Source organism: Apus apus, chromosome 10, assembly GCF_020740795.1.
Source record: "Apus apus isolate bApuApu2 chromosome 10, bApuApu2.pri.cur, whole genome shotgun sequence".
Classification (NCBI taxonomy): domain Eukaryota; kingdom Metazoa; phylum Chordata; class Aves; order Apodiformes; family Apodidae; genus Apus; species Apus apus.
The window spans coordinates 13,050,020-13,066,618 of record NC_067291.1 but is presented as its reverse complement, the minus strand read 5'-3'; the positions used below and the strand labels follow the sequence as shown (position 1 = coordinate 13,066,618).

General features: G+C 40.3%; 1 protein-coding gene across 3 annotated transcripts in view; it reads right to left on the bottom strand.

The window, feature by feature from the left end:
• CTXND1 (cortexin domain containing 1) overlaps nt 1–15,308 on the bottom strand; it is a 34,792-nt gene extending 19,484 nt beyond the window's left edge. For all 3 annotated transcript variants that reach the window (XM_051628073.1, XM_051628072.1, XM_051628074.1), the window contains exon 1: nt 15,079–15,308. The gene's annotated coding sequence lies outside the window, so the exon portion shown is untranslated. The remainder of the gene's footprint in view (nt 1–15,078) is intronic.
• Between the last annotated feature and the right edge of the window lie 1,291 nt (nt 15,309–16,599).

Here is a 16,599-nt window from a genome sequence, read left to right as displayed (position 1 = left end):
TGGAAGCTGGCTGCAGTGCAGGTTGCTCAATGTTAATTAAAAAAAATAATAACAGCATAATCATCATGGAAATACCAGCCCAGTGTTTTATCCCCCCTTCTTTAAGCAGACTAAATAAATTATTTTCTTGATAATTTTCTATGTAGTAGTAAGGCAATTGCTCCAGTTCACTGGCATGCATGCAGAGAAGAGAATCCTGGCAGAACTTTAACACAACACATTTGAAAGGCAGTGTCTCTGGGCTTTGTATTTTAATTGCCCAACCTGAAATCACACAATCCGTCTAGCTCTAGGCTCTCTGTTTCAGCCATGTCTCATGTTAACCTGTTGTCAAAATAAATTTGATCTGCAACTATACAAGAGTTAGGCTGGTATTTTAATTTTAGGTTACTTACCTGAATGTAGTTTTCACCTAAGGGTTTAAACACATGCTTAACTTTAAATATGTACTTAAGGCAGCCCTGAGAAGTAAAGCAGTAAGGCCAAGATACCTAATTGTGTTTAGGTTACTGAATTCTTGTAGACTTTAATGAGAATGGTTCCTAGTGGCATTTAAGAGCCAATCTATTCCAATGCCTTTGACTTCTAACATAGATACTATCTAATACTAATGTGCTAATACTGTCCTACTGAATTGTGTGCTCTAAGTATTTGGTTTCTCTGCTGGAAGGCACCTGGGATACCCTGTTGATTGCAATCTATGTACTGAATGTGGTACTTGCTCCTTCCAGTCTCCATCTCTGCTACTGAATGTTGAGGCAGAAAATTGAAGCCTTGCTAGTTACAAGTAGGAAGGAACTTTCCAACTGTAAAAATAAATGCTTTTATCTGAAATTCTCCCTGCAATTCAGATTATTTCCTCACATCTCAATAAACAGTAGCCATCTCATTCCTGTAGGTCAATGTGTTTGCATTAATTTAAATCCGTGTGACAAATGATATTAGATTGAGCTGAAAAAAACAAATCATATGCTGACCAGGCTTTTTTTTTTAATGGCTCAAAATAAATTTCTTAGTAAATTAATACAAAGCCTTTGACATCATAAATGCTTCCATACAGCTGTTAAAATGAAATTTTGTCATCTTGAGTATTAAATAGAAGGAAGGTCAGAGAAATTAATTAAGCAAATATATAGGAAGCCTGACCTAAGAGTCATTAGAAATTCCAATCAGTGGGTATTTGTCTTGCAGGACAAAAGCATTACTGCTTACAGAAACACTAAAGAACTGTGGACTTGGGGAAAGTAGATAGAAATCTCTGTTTGGAAGGCTTTTCTTCCTAACAGAGGACCTTTTCAAGAGTATTTGATTTAAAAATATTGGACGTTTCCATTTTATAACTGAATACTAAATGCTGTCCCACGCTTCCCGAGACCACAGCCTCATTTAACCACTTCAGTAGCATTTGCCCCAAACAACAGCTCAGTTTTCAAGGCCTGACCTTATTACTAGGAAAGCAAGAATTAAGGTATCAAAAAGAGAACTCCTTGCATTAAGCCTTAACTCCTAAGATGTGCTGGGATTCATGAATGGCAGTTCTGTCACTGTCAGGGCTTGGAGACAACACAGGCAGCCCTCTGGGAAACACCCTATAGGTACCTGCAGTTCCATGTTCCTCTTCGGGAGACATGCAGTAAATAACAACAATACCAATGGACTTATTCATTTTCAGCCTTATTTTGCATCTTGTTGAGATGTTACTGCCAGCTTCAATAATGTGGGATCATGCCTATAAGTGTCTCTGGACTCTTGAAGACTAGCAGCAGTAATTTCCATGCTGCCTAAAAAGCATCCCACTTCTATTGTTCATTGTATTGCAGCCTGTTTTTAGATCAAAGAACAATTGATCTCTTTGTATTTAACAGAGCACAACATTGGTAATTGCTGGTGTTTCATGTACCAACCTTTTAAGAAGAAAAACTATTTAGCTTTCAGATTCACTTACTTACACCCTAAACTTTGCAGGACTCTATTCGTAGATCCAGTTTGTCAAATGCTGCCCTTGGTGACAATAGTACAATCCAGGAGTGTGTGACTGGAAGCTCTGGGCATTCACTGGGGACAAAGTGTGGCTCTTCTCCATGGCTGATATGGTTCAGCTGTAGATAAATTCCTCTCCCACAGCACTATATGCTTTGATACATCCCCCATGCATTTTGCTTCAGTAGTTCTCTCCCTGTTATTTTGATTTTTGTGCTGGCATAAACCTATAGTAAGGCAGTGCTGTGCAGACTTCATAACCTCAAGGAATTATTTGAGACACAGTGGACTGGGCATAGTTCTGTCCTCATTTACCCTCATAAACAACAAAGTCCATAAATCATCTACCTGCTCTGGCATGCAGTGGCAGTCAGGAAAACACTATGCAGAGCTCTCCATCATGCAGATGTAGGATGGGACCCTGTGGCCATCTAAGGCAGCAACGTGAAGACTTGTTTCCAAACAGCAAGTCTAGAAAACCACAACAGTCAATCTTCTTAATCCCTCCTTTTATTTTTTTTTCTGTTTGTATATAAAAAAAAAAAAAACACAAACCCAACCCCTCACACAAAACAATTCAGGCACTTTACTAGAGCATCTATCTATGGATCTGCCTTTACTTTAGAAATGTCCTGTTCCTCATTTCACACCCTATGAGCTTGGTGAATTTTATTAATCCTATTTTAAAATCAAGAAGAACTGAGCTGTGTACAAGTTGAAACCCCATTTTTCATTTATTTTCTTCTTTTTTTTTCTTAGAGAAAAGCTTCTTTTTCAGGGTTTGATTCTGGCTACTCAAGTGATTCTCCATTTTTCCATTCCATCTGGAAATATTTGCTCCTATGCTCTTCTGTCAATGCCAGCTCTCATACCTTATCTAGAACACGCAGTGAAGAAAATTACCCCCACCTTCCAGCACTCAAAGTTTAAGCTGCAAACTGTAATACTTAGCAGCTAATATGTCAAATTAGGTGAGAAGTGTTGTATTGCTGCAATTTGAGCACTGTTTGGAAATGTTGAGGCATATTCAAGTACTTTGGTGTCATTTAATGAATAATAAATGTGTTTGTTATTGCTATGCCACTCAAGTAGGGAAAACAACATCAGCTACCATGGAATTATTTCGGCAACCATTATTCAGCAAACAGAGGCTGATTATGTACAAATCTTTCCTCACACAGAAGTATTTTCCTGAGTGTCTTTTGCTTGTCATTCCTTCCTCTTAGCACAGGAGAACTGTGGTTTTCTCCTCTGCATGCACTTGCACTTCTTCACCTTATTTAGTTCCAGCAGCTGGAAACTATTTCTTCATCCCCCTTTTTTGTAATTTGGTGAAAAAGTTAGTTTCTTCCTTCCCAAATTCATTTTCTAAACAGTAACCAGCAAGGACTTCACAGAGCAGTGATTTTAGCAGGACCCTTTCAGAGTCCCTGTAGTGGTTCTGCTGGACAAGCAAATGCTGTGTATTTGAGAAGGATTGCACACAAATTACCCCAGATTTTATCTTCTGTGTTCCTGCTAGTGTCGTGTTTTAAAGCAGTGGCTTCTCAGAAAGTTACTGAGACCTAAACATCTAAAAAAGATTTGTAGAATTCTCTTTGCTGTGTTGAAGGTGTGGCTGTTATTCAGTCAAACACGTTTCACTTGCTAAATTTGCTTTTACAAGAACTTCACTAGTTATTTAACAACCTGCTTGCCAACTTCTTTATGGGCTTGTTGAATGACAGGTTAATAAAATACAAGTTTGTATTAGCCAGAGCTGTGTGGAGGAAAAAGTGATAATGCAACCAGAAGAAGCTAAGAATAGAAAACAGTTTGGGTTTTTTTTTGTCCAGAAAATCTCTTTAGAAATAGAATTAATTCTTTGTATTCAGCTCTTCAAATCATGGGAGGAAACTCATTAAGATCTCATTACCATGAGATCAAGTGGAAAAAAAGATGCAATAGTTAATCTATATGTTATATGAGAAAAGCCAAAAAACTGTAGAAAATTGGCTGTCCTCCTTTTCTCTCTGACATAAGGTTGTAGTTAAGAGCATTTACTGATTTTTATTTCAGAATAATAAAAATACTGGGAAGAACATTGAGATCATGATTAAGAGCCTAACTCTGATTTCACTTATCCTAGTAAGTACTGAATCTGATCTGGCTTTCCTCACCCTTACATGCTTGGTCTTCTAATTTTATTTCTTGTTTTAAAATTCTCTTTGGTTTAGCTTTCAAGGTGATGAATATGTTTAATAGCAGCAGTGACATGGTGCTGCACCTGGGAGAACTGGCACAGCCTTCCAAAGCCTTGTTTGCAGCTGCTCTTGCTTTCTTATCTCCCTTAGAGATGCATTTTGCAATAATCCATTGTTTTAAAGAGAAATGCATCGATAATGAAGGAAAAAACAAAAATTTAGAACAGAAAGATGTCTGCTGCTGTGAAGTAAGGTGGGATATTAGAAGATAGATTGTGTGCAGGAAAGGTTGAAAATTAGTCTAATCACTCTGAAAATGTTGCAGGAACAGGTATTCTTATTTTCCCCTCATGGTGACTAGTCTGGTTTATGGCATAAAACTCTCCACAAAGTGCTGACTTTCTCCATGAAGTAGAAGTTCCAGATATTTCAGAAAAGTGCTACTGGGCAGTTGCTTAATACAACTGATGTCTGCATATGCAATGGTAGATCCTCCTGCTGTTCAAAGATCCTCCTGCTGTTCAAAGATCCTCCTTTTAGGAAGCCCAGTGAATTTAATAGAGCTGGTGGAGGAACTTTATCTTTCTTAATCAAACATACCAAAATTTTCAGATACTTCATGGGTGAGACACTGTTGGATCATATGATGAAGAGAGGAAAAAGTGAGAGCAGAGGAGCTGCAGCTCTGGTTTGGTGCTTGAGTGGAACTGCTGCCAACACAGCCCCTTCCTCTCAGGAAAACTGGGCACCTTGGTGAGCCCAGTCCTGGCTTTGCTCTGCTACAGTGAGACCCATGGGGTCAATGGGACTCAAACTTTTCAACTATGTAGAAACATTCAAATTACTCATTTTTCAGCTTATACGAGACCTAAACAGAAAGCCAGACTTCAATAAAAAAGCTCTAGTGATGGGCATCTACTAAAAAAGGTTATATCTTTACATAAAAAGGCAAAATACTAAATGTTTTTAACCTTTTTTTGAAAAACAGACTTTTCTTTATTTCCCCAAGATTATCTGTTTAAAGGCAAAGTCAGGTTCTTGCAGAAAACACATTTAAAATACTATACTAGTTGTTTTGGTTATTGTCTGTGATTTTTGCCCAGAAAAACAGTGATGGCAAAGTCCCTTGAGGGTTTCCCAGGGCTTCTCTGCCTCTAGGATGACAACTCTGACTGAGACAGGAATTTGGGGTGGGGATTACTTCCTTGGAATTCTATTTTGGTGTGGTAGTAATGCAACAAGAGAATGATTTGTAGGGAACATCACTTGTAGGAAGAGAGAGAGAGAGAGAGAATAATTCTGCAACATTTTGAGATGATCAGGCACTTGTGTTGCCTGATAGTATTTGGAAAATTATTTCATAGTTGGCTTTCCTGGAGTGAAAACAGCCCATCCAGTACACTGGGCTCCATGGACTTTGCCCCAGTTGTCATGAAAAATCATGGCTTGAAACTTTTCCCTGTAGCTTAAACAAGTTTCCCTTTAACAGCTGCCCAGAGGTGAGCTCAGGGCAGGATGATCCTTCCTGAGCATCTCAAATGCCCATGACACCCTGGTCAGTGTCTCAGCCAACCACCGACTGGTCCTGCAGCCACTTCTCTCTGGCTCTAACCAGGGATCTGCTGGTGTTTTGTTGTACAGTGTCCCCTCTTCTGAGAAGGAGTCATCCATAATCCCCTGTTGTTAAGGTTCTGTAGTGCCATCCACCTTGCACTTGAAGAGATGCTTTCAGCTGATGATGAGCTGTTTTGAGGAATCCCCACACACCCCAAAACAAGGTCACTTGGCCCATCCCAAAACTGTTGCTTCCCTACCCTGGGTGTTCAGGGACTCTCAGTGCCCTCCAGTCACACAGTTTGTGGTCTCACCACTATCACTTATCAAGGATCCCCTTGGAACAGCCCTAAATGTGGTGTGAACTATTGTATGTATCTGAGCTCAGTATAAGTAGATGTAACTTGCAAGTGGAGGAGGAAAGAAAGCATTGCAAGGAACAGGGTTTTTTTAAAAAGGAATAAAAGTAGTAGGTGAGGCAGTACAGTCCTGTTGTTTATTATTTTTCTTTCTTTGAGGAGTGACATTTTCCATTGCCTCTTTTTTTTGTTTCCTATTGTCTGCCTTAAATTGTCAGTGAAGTGACCTCTCAATACAGCCAAAGTTTTTAATGTAGGAGCATGAGGGGATTAGAGGAATGAATTGTTGGGGAAAAAAAGAAAGCTAAAGAAAACAGTTCTGATCCTTACACAAATAAAGAAACAAGGCTTTGTTTATACAGAGTATCCCATTCTTACCAAACCAAACAGACAAAATTCTGCTAGAAGTGCCAGTGTTGTGGCCTTCTCTACTATTATTGAAAAAAAAAAACCCTGCTGTAGGCTGTGATATTTTGTAGATACTTGCTTAAGCTACAAATCGATATCTGCACATAAATAAGAAAATGCGATCTTTTTCTTGCTGTGAAAATCACTTGGAGAACATTCCTGCACTGTATTCAGGATATCAGGAAAGAATTTGTGCCCTTTGGTGTCCCCAGGCAGTGTTCTGAGTATGATGCCAACAATCACTGGTTTCCATTTCTGAATGATTCCTTTCAAAAATGTTTCAGTTTGAACAACACAAAGCCAGCAGAGTTAGTCCCGTTCTCAGCACTCCCACCCTCACTCTCTGACAACTATCCCCATAAAAGCCTTATCTCTAGTAGGTGGGTAGTAGGGACTGCAGAAAATCTCAGGTTAGTGCAAAAATGATGAGGGGGTTCTTTTTGCATGTATGTGTTCTCTGACGGTCTCTAACACTCACCTACCCACACCGAGGCCACAGAGCCAAGCAGCATCACTTGAGAGACCCAACTGAACAGGGTGGGCTTCAAGATCACTGCAAGTTCAGCTGGCTCAGATTTAGATCTGGGATTACCCCTTTGTGACATAAAACTTCAATAATATATGCACCAACCTTGCCAAATCTCTCTGTCCTCTGCTTAGAAAGCGTTGACTCCACAAAACCTCCTTTTAGATGCCAATTTCATTTATTCCAATTCCTGTGCTGGAATCAGCTTCCAAACAGGCTGTGCAGCAGTGTTTGCTTCCAGCTGGCCAAGGCTTTGAAGTGCACTAGAAAGGCTCATGTTTCCTGGAGATTAAAAGTTTCTCTTTACTTCATTCACCTGAAAAAGTAGCTTTCCAAGCTGCTCTGGGGCTGTTTCTAGCAGGGCTCATGTTGATGCCTTCCAGTTATTACTATCACAGAACACATAACTGCACTCGCTGCAGGTAAGGTAGTGAATTTCTTATTCAAACATTATTTCCACTAAGGTGGGGTTCTGTTTTTCCAGACAGCAAGCACTGAGGGAATACATCTTTAGGAGTCACCTCTTGTCAGCTGGGGCAGAGTAACAGACTCCACCTCAGAAAAACAGGTAAATTCAAACCATTATATGACAGACTGTATAAAACAGCCCAGCCAAGGTTCATTGTCCTGGTGGTTCCCTCATACAGCCAGTCTTTCAAATTAAGTTTTAAGCTTTACCTTCTGTGAATTTTAACTAAGAAGAATGCAATGAGGTCCTCTGTTACCGGACTACCCAGTGAAGTCACTGGAGCATATTTAAATGGTTTTGAGGGCAGCATGTTTACATATACACTTTAATTTTGAATCTCTGGGACTGGATTGCTACGATATCGATGGTAACTCTATTGTATATGAATGGGAGACTGATCCTTCATATTTGGAAGTGATCTGCAGGCTGATAGGGTTCAGCTACTACATATATAGCAAGTCCAGGTGTCTGAAATCTGGGGAAAATATCACAGAAAATTTGTTCCATGCTCATTACATTTATACTACACTACACACTAGTCAAAATAAAACCCAAAAACCTACCAGTCAGTTCAGGTGTATGAACAAGGGGCTGATTAAACATCACTCAAAAACAACATCACTTTTAGAGCAAGATTCTAACTGCAGGGAACCAAAAGAAAGTTGTTTTGTTGACTCAGATTGCCTGTTTTGCTCAGTCTCTGTTGAATTTAATTTGCGTTTCCCTCACTCATAGACAGGCTTAGGTAGCAGCACTTATGAGGTACAGTTTGTTCAGGTCTGGAAGCTAAGGAAAGGAAGATCAGGGGTGCCACTGTGGATAAATACTAACAAAAAAAATTTGTTCTTTATGGGCTCCAGTGCCTCTCAAGTCCTTTTTAGCAGCCCTTTTAATGGATGGCTGGTGGAAACCCCAGAAATGAACCCCAGGGTTTACATCTGTGCATGTGTGTAGATGCACACAATTATGTATAAAATGTCCTCTCTGTATTTTACTGTTATTCAATTTCTTGCTCTTATGGACAGTGATGGTTTCTCCATGGATTGTGCTTTTAACAGCAAGATAATGTTATTTCAAGTCAGTCATGTTGTCACAGGATAGTTTTGGAAACAAATACTAATATCAGCTGTTTTCATGACTGCTTGTTGTTCAAGTCTTGTTCAGTAAGTTTGAAATGAAGCAGCACATAAATATCCCCCTTCCCCTGGCTGCTGCTTTGGCCAAGAGAGACAGGTGTATCCAGCTGGGACCCATTCAGGTGACATGTTGCTTTTCCTTTATGTTAAATACAATAAATACTTCAATGCTAAGTACTGATGAAGGAAATTCTCCTGTGGGTTATATGCATTGCTTTCATTTCCTTTCCATATCTTGATGTATTGGGGCTTTTTGGTTTTGTTTCTTTCAGAAATACTGACTCATTTTTATGTACTTATTCTTTCTTACCAAAATCTCAGGTTTATGAGGTTTATATGTAGTAAATGCTTAAAAAAAAAAAAAAAAGAAAAAAAAAAAAGACACGTTCCCATGCTGGTTTTCTCTACTGGGCTACATTTTGAGATTTAATAGTGTCTAAAGGGCAGTTTAAATAAAATCCTAGGCCATGGAGTACTACACAAAACATTCTCCCTATTCTTCATAAGAAAAGTTATGTTCTGTCTACTTAAAACCCAAATTTTATTTATGCTTCTATTATGCTTTCATTCCTCTTTTAATACTCTTTCCTCTGTTCCACACATAATTTAAATCAAGAGACTATTAGAAAAAAACAGAACTTCATTGTCTGCAACAGTCCCATTATAAATCTTTAATGTATATGCAAGGACTTGGGCAAATAAAGCCACTGCAGAAAGGCTGGCACAGGAGGGGGTTGCTCACAGAGGTGACTGCTCACAAGGTCAGGATCTCTTGCACTGCTTTTTGTTCTGCACCACAAGCAGAGTAACTTTTGCAAAGGCAAATAGCTGTAGAATACAAAATATTCTCATTATGCCTTTCACAGAAGTCTCTTAGGTTCTGATCCAAAGCCAATGGGAGTCTCCTCGCTGCCTTCCATGGATTTGGGATCAAGACCCAGAGCAGAAGGCAGCTGGAGAAAAACTCCTTTACAGATGCAATTACAGGCTAGATGGTTTTTTGCTTGATATTACCAACCTGTTCCCATTCCCCAGGCAACTCCTAACATCTCATTATTAAGATCTGGCAGAATGAAAATGTTAGGAAGTGATAGCAGGTGTTTTCTGAACAGGAGAACCTGCTTCTTTCCAGAAAATACCCATAGTGAGCATGAAGATGAGAACTGTAAATGCTGGTCTGGTGTGAGAGGACCTGAATGAGAGAGAATATAATGCTGGTCATCTTCAGTGTGCTGACTAAATTCAGCACATGAAAAGAGAAAGAAGAGACCTTTTCAATACTTCTGCAACTGATCAAGGATTGGATCAGTTTTACTTGAATATTTCCTTTCTTGCTGCCTTTTGGTTACAACCTGTAAAACTGCAATAGTAATACAGGGAACTTGGCAGCAGAATACAATCCAGAAAACAGTGTTTTCTGGTGGTTTGCAGATGCAGACACTAGAAAATCCTTTCATTTTTATTCCTAGGAAACATTTACACTGGCTGTGGGTCACAAAGACAAGGGTATAAATTTGTAACAAAGAAAGTAATGCTTTTTAAAATTGTTACTAAATATAGAGGTTATCTAACTTTTATAACTTGCATGATTTTTGGATGTGGTGATGTTTCTTAAGCCCTGGTGGGGTTACTGTGCAAGGATCTCAAATTCTTTTCTCTAAATACTTTAAGGTGCTTGTAGATAAAGGTTTTGAAGCATGAACCCTAAAAAATTCCCCCAAAATGGAAGACAAAAATAATGCATTGTTTATTTTTTCAGAGCTCAGACTTTTTTGTTTGTTTTATCCTCATTTCACGACTTTGAGTAGTTATGATTTGCCATTAGTTGAACTTCTAAGAATAGGAGACACTTCCCTGACAAGATCTGGAGCTTCTGGCTCACAGGTCCTACCAGGCTTTTTAAAAATCACTGCTGCTCAGCCACTCTGATGTATTGCTGTGTTATGTTCTTTCCCCTGATTCCCCCACAAAGAAAACACAAGGATGCAAAAATTATTTGGGTAACCCCACTGTCCAGATGTTCCATTTTTGTAGTGGAGGTAAAGGCATGAGTATGCCCAGACTCAACATGACAAAGAGTTAATGCCTCCAAGTGAGGCAGAGAAAACAATCTGTTGCTGTATCTCACCCTGGCTGGATTATGCTCAGACTGAGCACTGAATTTTAAACTAACCTGGTGAAAAAACAGAACAATTCTGCAACATATGGTGTGATACGGTTATTTGGTAAGAAGTCGTAGATATACTGGTGATGCTGACAGAGGAAGTGGGAGCTTGACTTTGAATATGGGAAGAAAAATTGAATGGGTGACATCAGCTCCTTTGGACCAGTTTATAATATACACTAAGTGTGTGATACAGCAAATTCTCCAGTAATCGTATCAATCAGGTGGGGCAGGGAGAGACAGGGGAGGGTCTTCCACCAGATAATTTAGATTTCCATGAGTGTACGAATCTTTACAGCCATCAGCACTGATTGAAAGTCTGAGGCAAAGCAATAAGAGAGAACCTGTGATTTATGGTAAGAAGAAATAAATCCTTCTGTTTATAGCAAACGAAATGTGAGCATCTGTGTTTTCAGCAACCTTCTGTCTCATTTCCTCATCTTTCCCTCTGAACAAAGTACTGACTGGCACTGGGGATATGATATTCTTCCTATCTAGAAATCTCTGGCTGACTACTGTGAATTCAGAGTATCTGTGGATAGGAGCCCCAGAGCTTCAGTCTCACCAGGGCTAGATGAAATAGATTTGAAACTTAAACGTTAAAATAATATGGATAGAAAGTGTGTCTCTGCAGCCGTTGTTCAAGCAAACCCTTTTTCACTTCACATGCTGCTTCCTTTGTATTTATGTTCAAAAGGGATGAAAGGATCATTAAATATTCTTTGAACTCATAAAGGTTCAGAACTCAGCACACAGCATTTAGAGTTTCTTGCAGATGTTTTGGTGCAAATCAGATGTCTGATTTGCAGCCTGTCACTGACCATCAAGTTTAGTAGGATAAATACTTTCACAGCCTTATTTTAAAGTTCAATGTGTTGAGTTATCCTCAGTAAAGCCAGATGCCAGAATTCTTGCCTAAAGCTTGATGGAATAAATAGAGAAGGTGAGGGGGAACCATAGAACAGTTCCTCTGCACCTTCTGAAGGTCATCTTGCCTTCCAGGTGCACTTCGAAGATACTTTGCAAAATGTAGAGTGTGATCTAATTCTGGATGTTTTTTTGGTGCCTATCTATGCCTTTTGAACAGCATGTGGGAGAGGCAAATGCATGACTTTTGCTCCTGTTTAAAACAACAGCTCAGGCAGCAGTATTTGGGAAGTACTCAGTCCTTTAATCCTCCTTGAGTACTACTGCACTGCTGCTTTACACATAGTAGGTTCTGGGGCTCGTGTGGGTGTGGAAAGTGAAGACAGTCACTGTGGCAAAGAGTGTCCTGAGTTCTAGCTGGTACAGAGTATTAAGCAATTGCCCTTGGTAAGAAGTGATAGCAGCAAATAATAGCATGTTTGTTTTGTTGTTGAAAATGGATTGTCTAAGTATACATTTGAATTTTTTTAAAAATTCAGTTAAGTTCAATCTTAATGCTCGCAGCAAATAATGAAGATTCAAAGAGATACATTTTCATACATATGAATAAAATAATTATTATGCAGCATATTTAAGTAGTTGACACCATCAGAAATTCTACCCCTGAATAACAGGAAGGGAAGAAAACGTCCTTTCTTTTGTAGTCAGAGAAGTAATTGACTATGTATGTATTTTGGACGTCACTGGCGCTCTAAGGTATTTTTCGTTATAAACATGACAGCTCTAGTAAGCATAATAGCAAAAAAATCTGTTGTGTAAATACTGTTAAGCTTATCTCTTTGAGAATGTGCTGAATGTCATATGTTTTAATGTAACCTCATCTGCACCACTGGCTTCTGGTTCAATGATGAGACACGTTTTCACTATACTTTGAAAATACGGAGCATGTTTATCTTCCATTTGCATATTCTTGTAGACAGTTTTGTATTGGAAGTTTTGTCTCTGGTACTTAAATGACAAGATGGTGCAGTCATATTTTATGTTGTCAGGGAATGTCAGTGCTTCTACAAGTGAAAATGTGGCAGAGATATAGTGACTTGAATTAAAGTAGTTTAGGCGGCTATAAATGCTGAGCAACTACTGTTAATTAAATTGACTTACAACTCATTACTGGCAACATAAGTTCAAATTGGTGAACTTCCCCTGGCATGTCTCTCTGTAAGACTGCAATGCAATAAAGGGAACTTGACTTAAGAGGCAAGGCTTTTTGCCAGGACTGCTTAAAAGACAGGATGAAGAAGTGAAAACATTTGTTTACTAGTATGTTTATTTTAGACTGTTGAGAAATCAGCTTTTATGCCTAATGTTTTCCATGTTAATTTGTACATGAACAATAATATCTGGCCAATGATTTTAAGATTCCAGTTCAGGAAGCATATCTTGATTAAAGACTCAGAATTTCATCAAGGTGGAAAACCAGCTACAATATTTTTTTTTCAATCTGTGATTCTCATTAGAATCCAGTGTCTCCCCAACGTCAGGTCTTACTTGTATTTCTTTTCCTCTCTCCATTTTCTTCCTTGGAGAAAATAATTTGAAAACAGTAGCTTGTTAAAATTCTCAGAATTATTTACCTGAAAATGTCTGTTGATAATAAAGGTCAGGTTCTTGAATAAGAGCAACTGCAGCACCTGCCAGGTGCTTGTAAACAGAAAGGAAGAAGTTGGGATAAAGAGAAAGGGAAGAGGGGAGCAGATCAGATTGAGATGCAATTCATCCTCCTGGTAGATTTGTCCATCTTCAAAGTTGCACAGCTAATGAGGAATAATTATCACTTATTAATGGCTCATTATCATAACAATTGCAACTCGGTAGCACCATATATCACAAGGGTTTTCTTAGGCAAAAAGGAAACAAGTCTCATGACTGCAGTGCTGGAAGAGACAGCACCTGAGCATCAGTCTCCAGCAGAGAAGTCTCAAGACATGCATGTTGCACAGGAGTGGAAAGGTGTGATAACTTCCAGGGTATTTCTCAGTGTTGTTGGCTGTGCCTGGGACTAAACATTACACACATCTTTAGCAGCATCTCTGCATCCCCTTTCAGCAGAAACTGAACTTCATTTGTCTAACTTCTGAGAATTATCTCTTCTAATAAAATGACACTATAAATTTTGCCTAAAGCTAAAATGACTAAGATAAATCAAAGAGGATTTTTTTTTCTTCATAATATAAAGACTGCTTATGTGTTTCCCAACAGCTGACAGTAACTAAACAAACCTCCACTTAAAAAAATAATTAAAAAAAAAAGAGTTGGAAAATTACCGACTGCTTTAATTTAGTGCTCCTTCACAAGAGCTCAATGGCTATTTAATATTGGCATTTGACTGAACAGCAAGAAAAGAATCCCTGACTTTTGGGACTTGCACATACTGGTCTCCAAAAAATGTTACCATGCATTGCCTTAAAGAGCCAAACATGCCAGAAGCCCAAGATGGCAGTTATTGTCAAGGCAGGCAGTTATTCTAAACCTTCCTAAGTCACTGAGAAAGCTGTATCAAGAAACCAGAGGGATGCAACTTAATACTTAGTCCCTAAATTAACAGAACAAAAACTGCACAGTCAAATTTGCTTTAAATGCAAAATGTTTTCTTCCAAGGGTCTGCAATTATTGTTCAAACTCATTTGGCAAAACGCTTTTGCAAACTATGTAAAAATCCCTCTCCTTATAAACCAAACTTTAAAATCGTGCTTTCCCCCTCCAACCCAGTACAGACGGGAAGCTGGTACTGCAGGGTACAGAGAGAACATTTGAATCTGAAAGAAAACATAGCTGTGCTAAAGTACTGCTTCTTAACATTTATCTACAAAAAAAGCACCTGCAATTTCAGACCGCTTTGAAGAATTTACCTCAAACTAGAAATCAGCCTTATCTGCTGAAGTCGAGTCAAAGTGTTATTCATCACCCAGGGACTCGGTCACACAGTTGCAATCTACAATTTATCCTTATCCAAAAGGCACAGTCCCTGTGAATCCAGCGCCAGAGAAATGGTACAGAAAATACTTTCCAGCCAAGCACGGGAAGCGCGCTGCGTGATTAAGAAGGAGCAGACAAAGGTCTGCTGGCATCAGTTATGAAGCACCATCCCGGTTTCAACCCCTGTCGAACATGACTGTAGAGAAAAGCTGCCAGGGAAGCAGCACTTGTTCAGCACAGGACCCGAGAGCGAGCCCTTCGCTGCACCGCACACCGCCCAGAGCATCCCCCGGTCCCGGCTCCAGCCCTTCCCTTCTGGGGGAAACGGCACGAAAATCTCGTGCAGCTCTGCCACTGCTCCCGGGCTGGAGGTTGCCTCTCTCCCAGCGCAAGCCGCAAGGCTCCAGCCCCGCTCGGCCGGGGAGCCGGCGGCTGCTGCAGTCCCGAGTCACTTACTGCATTGCTCCTCAGGGCCAGGGGGGCTGCTCCGCCCGGGCGCTCCGGCCGGAGGGCTTCGTCTGCTCCGCGCAATCCAGCTCCCAAGCCTCCGCCTGTGGAGGGTGATTGCCTTTGCTCTCTGCTGGGGTTTTCTGGCTGCAGTGACTGCTCACCCTACCCATTGCCTCTGGTGTGTGCTAAGTAAGCAATCCCCTGGGTCTTCGTGAGGAGAGGATGAAGAGTCACAGCTTCTGAGAGCAGGGAAGGTGTTCTGCCGAAAGCCTCGGTGCTTCCAGGGCATTTTAAAGGCAAAGGGGCTGGGGAAGCCTTCATCTTGCCTTACGGTTCTTTACACTGCAAGTTGTTGTATTCTGTAACTTGCCTCTGGCTGCAAATTCAGCTGCTGTTTTTCACATTTCAGGGAGCTCTCGAGTTTACATTGCAAATTCAAGCCGATGCATTTGTAAGTGTTGAAGGGCAAACTCTGTCAATTGAACTTAATCTTCTATTTTTCAGAAGTACAAGTGAAGGGGAGGGAGGGGTTTCCTACCTGTGAAACGGGCAGTACCAGCTCTGCTCACACGAAGGGTACAGCCAAAAAGTAGCAGCCTAAAACTTCAGGGCTTAACAGCCCAGATTTAACACACTGTAAGCACTGCTCTAGTCTTGATGGAGGGACTGTCAGTCTGTCCGTTGTCTGTAGAGTGTCTGGCACTGCATGGTGGTGCTACAGCATGCTGATGGGGTAGAAATAAACTATAATAAAAAAGAGGCAGAAAGGGCAAGAGCCAGGGTGAATAATTTCTCTTTAGGAATCCTGTGTTTTTTTCACTGTGGTGACTATTTGACTCTGGTCCTTTGGGAAGCCATGGGGGAATGACATTCACTTTCCCTGTCACCAGCTTGAGTGAGGTGTATGGGCCAGGAGGTTTTGAAGCTGATTGCCAACCACTCTAACCCTGACCTTCAAAGGGCCTCTCAGCAGAAAAGACCCATTCTGGTGCTGTCCTTGCCTGTCACCCAGGCCTCCTGTGACCTCCTGGTGCTAATTGTGCCTAACCATGTGTGGCAAATGTATGAGAACTAATACATTTTAGTCCTGGAAGTAAAAATTCGATGCTGTTTTTGTGTAGGTGCCTTAACATATAACACAGCAACTGTTAATTAAGATTTCTGAAGACTAGGTGTTGTGTAAGGTGCTGAATCCCTCCTCCTCCTAAGGCTCTTGGGCAGGGAAGATTTTCTCAGCCAATGAGTGGAGCATTAAGACCTTGTCAGACCAGCAGCAGCTTTACCTTGGTGAGAGGAGGCATTAACCCCCTTAGTTACAGCTTTGAGGATTCCCAGGGGCTGATTATCCTTCCTAATAGTATGGGGAAATCCCAGCCACCAAATATTAATTGGATGCCTCAGAAAAAGGGCACACAAGGACAGACCTCTAGAAAGACGGTGTCACATTTGTCCTTTGGAAAATGTTTTATTAGCTGGACTTCAGCTTTTTATTATTATTGTTTCTGTGTCATGCAGCTTTCTACAGTG